We start from the raw sequence: 5,747 nt of genomic DNA on the forward strand, positions 1-5,747 counted from the left end.
GAGGTGAAAATCTCTGAGCTATTTTCATTATTTCTACAATTACATAATTCTTGTGTTACCTCAATTTTCAAACTCTGTAATGATGTCCAGTCCATTAATAATTCTTACACGACTAAATTTAGTCCCTTGCCACTTTCATTCCCAATGTTGCTAGATTGTGAATACTTTCAGGTTCTCGTGTACGTATACGAATATTCTACGGGGCCACTGGTCAGACTGTGAAATGTCCCCATGCAACTCTGTTGTCATGGCTATAGTGAGATACTGATCTTGTGTTCTTTTTGATGCGCTGAACAATCGTTTGGAATTGTCACTGTTCTTATGTACAGTATCTTTTGACTTTTTATCAGGGCTTTTGGTAACAGTTAACATAGTTGGTTTGTCAAGACATCGATGCCCACTTTATGCCCCATGCACTATTGCACTGATTGATTGGCAACCTGTCCAGGGTTTAATCTGCCTTTCGTCCTATACAGTATCTGTTATGTTCCATTCTGACGTCTGACCCTAAACAGGATAAACGGTATAGAAAAATAATGTACATATTCGTCAACATTCTGAATAAACATATTCACGGGCTGGTTTGTTAAATAGCAGTTGTCTCATAGCAAAATTAAAGTAATGCCTCAACAATGACCATCAAGCGGTCTATCGTTTTGCCACCCAGCAGAAGCCTCTTGTGTTGTCCTGTTCCTGTGCAGTCAAACAGAAGTGAAGGGAGCCAGGCTCTTTGTTTGGTCAACCCATGGGAAAGACCCCACTCTGTGCAGACCTCTGAGAACTAAGACACTGATTCTATAGGTGGGACTGCATTAGCGAAATAAAACAAAGAAAATTACAGAGTATCTATTGGAAGATCCATACCAGGAATCCAGTTAATTTAAAGAGCCCAATCAAATGAATACAATTAAAAATTGGGTGATAATAATTCAATATTCAAATGAAAGCGAAACAAACTCAAAGAGAAAAAAAACACAGATTTTTTTTTTTTATTAGTACAAACATGAGCATCAGTTTAGACAAACACAAAGTTGTTAGCGAATGAAACAAGGAGTTGGATGGTACTTTGGCATCCTCCGTGTGTTCCCAGGAGGATTACACAAGCAGTGAGAGACACACAATAACAGTAGGACGTCCATGAATGGAAAGCCTGAACGCTGATGTGGATGGTGAATTCTTGTGATCAGTTCACATCTCGTATCATTATTTTTACCACCATTATTTGTATTTTTCCAATTTGGTTTAAGCGGCCTAACAGCAGAAGTGAGATATAATTAAGTGCTAGTTCCTTAATGTACTGTGAGTATGTTGCACCTTCATGGTGCTTGTGCTGCCCTTTTACTTCATCATGGGCACCTATAAGGAGCCGCTCAACAACAAATCTCTAAATAAAATAAACATATACACTTGGAGAAAAATATCACCATATTTCAATCTCTGCACTCTTTTTCTGTCACTCCCACTTTGTCACCCACTCTTTGTCACACGCTTGGCAGTGTTAGATCTCAGTTTATCTGGCAGAAACAAGTCTTTGCAACTTTTTGCCTTATTTTTTTATTATTATTATTTTAAGGAAAGCTTTAGCCAAAGTCAAGACAGAAGAAACAGCTATTTCAGCGACTGGCTCTCATCCAGAATAAACATCATATCGCTCATATAATTGTCGTTAATTACTGTTTGAGCTAGATTTACAGTAATCCATACAACGTGTCATGGATACTAATAATTCGCAAAGTTATCGAGCTTCATTTGCATCCTGACATTTCTATCTTACAAATTGATTTTCTTTCACCACAAGGCTGTTGTGTCCTATTTCTGTCTTGATATTATTTGCCCTTGGATTGGCTTGCGTGTTTCAATCTTAACTCCCCCATGTATGTCATACTACAGCCTTGACATAAGCACAAACGTGTATGTATGCGTGCGCACAAACACACACACACGCTCACACACACGCACGTAGACACACATTCATGTAAACCTACAAGGTACCTTGAGCAATGTCTACCCTAATTAAGGCATTGTTTGCCCAGATGGCTGGTCTTAATATGCTCCGTCGGGTCAACATGTTCATACGTACTGATTATTATTATCTTTGTTCATTATGCTTGCGACCATCAGCACACACAAATGCTGCATTTTTCGTTATCTCACTGCAACTATTGAGATGGTAAAACATTCATATACTTCATTTGCTTTTATTTGTGTTAGTTGATGCAATTCTTATTATCATTCTGTGATATGAGCAAAGCTTTAACAAGAACCAATGGATGAATCCCAATCTCCCTTTGGAGTGATTTTTGATCAGGCATTATGACACTAACATGAGCACAAACACACGCACACACTTAGATATAGGACATTTATCCATCAAAATGACTCATCCCGCCTTTCAGCATGTGCCTTGGACGTCTGTGCTCATTCATGTAAAGCACAAAATGCCACAGTACAGTAGTTCAGAGAACAGCCTCTGGGAAAAGGACAAAACGCATTAGCTGCATGGACACTTTTCAATACAGATTCTCCCGGCAATTACACTGAACGCCAGCTCTCTACAGACTCCGCCCCTGTGACAAAATGGCCATGGTCCAGCCAGTATGTCTCACCGGGCAGAAGGACTTGTGAGTAATCCAACGTCCACACTGATCTCCACCATGGGCGCATCCGTCAATGTGCTGCTGACAGAAGCGTTCGCCTACACACCTTGTGCACGGTTTCTAAATTGATGAGCTGGAGGTGATCAACTGATGGTGCCAAGAGTGTTGGTTTCCATGGTGACACTGGTGCTGCTGTTGGGAAACTGTTATGTGCCTGCGTGTTTGCGTACATGCCTATTGTGGGCTATGTGTTTTCAAATGAAAGGCTGCTTAAGTGGGTGGTTATACACCAGCAATGTTATGATGAATTTGTTGGCTTTGAGGAGAGAGGTTCCTTCATCCGTCCATTCATAAAAGGCTAGTTCAAATGTTGCATTTTTTTACTCATGGTATATATATTTCTTATTGATTGTTTTCTTGAGGAAAACAGAACCTTTTACCACAAAACCTACATTGATCCAACTTGTTGATTATCAGAATGCTCTTTTGCAGTGATCGAAGTTCGAAGCAGCTAAACAGCCACATTTAATAGTATCCCGTTGCCACAAAATCATGGTAGGCTACATTAAAACAGACTATTCATTGTTAAAGGATGAATTCAACCTCAAACTAGTTTCTTATCTATTAAAATTCATCACACTAATGTCTAAAATGAAGCAAACTCGTGCATTGTTTATACGCAAACAATAAACACCTGGTTCAACGCCAAATGCTTGCAAGAAGTGGCAACCAATGCACACACGGTTCCATTTAAATCTTTAAACCATGTGGTGTTATTCTAAGTGACAGAACATAAAGGTTAACGCGCGTCAATCATCTGCAACAAATTGCTTGCAATTCTATATGCATGTCTGATCATTTTAAATGAATGAACCCAGATGGATGAAAGCGCTCTGATGGAATGTGTCGCGCATCTCTCCATCCTAATTTGTGCGCTGCACACACGGGAAAAGCGCAAAAAATCTCGCTTGCTTGCACGTCCCAATCTGATTAAAATAAACAATTTGCTGTGAGTATTGGTGGGGCTGTTTGTACAGCATGGCCAGGTGTTTCAAAAGCAGCATCTTACCTTTATTCCAAACCTCAAGAAAGAAAGTTTTCGGTGCAGCCCCTTTGCAGGGTCTTGTTGCATCCGCGTCACGGAGGCTGAGGCAGCACAGCGAGCCACTGCGATCCACCACAGGAGCGCTTGACGGAGAGAGCACGGTGACGGTTTTGGTCTCAGTAGTATCCGAGAAGCTGTGCTGCTCAACGAGTCCACAAAATGAGCTATGCCTCACCTCACCCTTCGGCGCTTGGCTCCCCCACTCTCGTGCGCCCGCCCCCTCCTCTTTGTGTCGTCTCAATGGGGATGCCATATCTCTCCAGTTGGTGAAAGATGCAGCCTGTACCAGTGTACCTGATCTTCCTCCCTCTACCTCAGATGCGCGCACTCATTTGCATCACATTGAAAGTTGACACAAACCCAGCCAAAAATAGTGACTGGGTTCGTTAAATAAAAGTTCCACACATCCATTTCAGGAGGTGTCATCAAATAGGCCACTGAAGAAAAATTGCTGATTCTTACACAAACCTAAAGGGCTGCTCAGTGTTACACCTCTTTGTATGAGGTATCAAAAATGCTTGCGAATAGAAAAAAAAATCACAAAATAGAAGATCTAGTAAAATAGATGGTTCTATTGTTAGCATTGTCAAAATAAGTTCTTTATTGATAGATTACTTCCTTTTACTGTCAGATAAAAATCGTCAACACAATTTCATTCTCTAATCTCTGTCATGTTCTCTTAACCCTTTTGTCCATTTTCAACGGAGTGTAATATGTCCCAGGTCACTTTTAACCTCTAAATCTCTAAATCTTTAACACGATTTCATTATCTAATCTCTTTCATGTTGTCCTAACCCTTTTAGTGTAATATGTCCCAGGTCACTTTTAAACTCGGCCAAGAATATCTCATAATAATTGTCTAGATCAATTTATGAACAACAGATCTTTTCAAAAATGAAAAACAGCCTATGTGGCATGAATTGAATTGAATGATTATTTGTAAAACTTGAACAACCAATGAAAATATGTTTTTATGCAACACCTTGAAGAGGAAAGCCCATCCGTCCGATCGTCCGTCCGATCGTCTGTCCGGTGGTCCGTCCGTCCGTCCGTCCGTCCGTCCGTCCGTCCGTCCGTCCGTCCGTCCGTCCGTCCGTCCATCCATCCATCCATCCATCCATCCATCCATCCATCCATCCATCTTCTACCAGGCTTGGGTCGCAGGGGCAGCAGCTTCAGCACGGAAGCCCAGACTTCCCTCTGCCAGCTAAGAGACATAGTCTTTCCGGCGTGTCCTGGGTCGTCCCCAGGGTCTCTTGCCGATGGGACATGCCCAGAATACCTCCCCAGGGAGACGTCCAGGGGGCATCCTAATGAGATGCCTGAGCCATTTGATCTGGCTCCTTTCAATGTGGAGGAGCAGCGGATGACCACCGAGGATGAGCCACCGAGGAGCTTTTTAACCTTTCCAGTGACTTCAAAGTATTCTCCCCACTGATTCCCAACATCCCGAGTCGAGGTCAAAAGCACCCCAACTCCACTATACATGGTGACATCGGACGGTGGTCCAGAATTTTGAGTTGAGAATAATCTACGTTTTGGAAGTACGGGCAGAAGCTGGACCACTTGGAGAAAAACAACACAAGCACAGAGATAAAATGCAAACTCAACAAAGAGATTGTAAAGCAAATATCAATGTGAAGCAAATGTGCTAACCACAGATACCAAGATTGCTGCCCAGTGTGCCACAAAACGGTAATATTTCTAAATAATGAAGGATGGATGTTTGTCCTTAAGGAATCATGCCGGTACCATGACGTGACAGATATTGCATCCTTTTGCAATACACAAACTGTATAATAGAAGTGTGTCAGGTTGGAAGTAATTGATTTAATTTGAGCACAGAGTAGTGAAATGATATGTGAATAATATGCTCCGTTTATGATTGTGGAAATGGTGCTGCTCTGACCTGGATTCATTTGCTTCATAACACAGACGGTGTGCTTCACGGAGCAGTTTTTTTTTTTTCCCCGACTCATAGCTTCCATTTAATTCACTCATTTTATGAAGTATGGATAGTTACATAAATACAGTACTCGTATGGC

This window comes from Syngnathus acus, chromosome 6, assembly GCF_901709675.1.
Source record: "Syngnathus acus chromosome 6, fSynAcu1.2, whole genome shotgun sequence".
Taxonomy (NCBI): domain Eukaryota; kingdom Metazoa; phylum Chordata; class Actinopteri; order Syngnathiformes; family Syngnathidae; genus Syngnathus; species Syngnathus acus.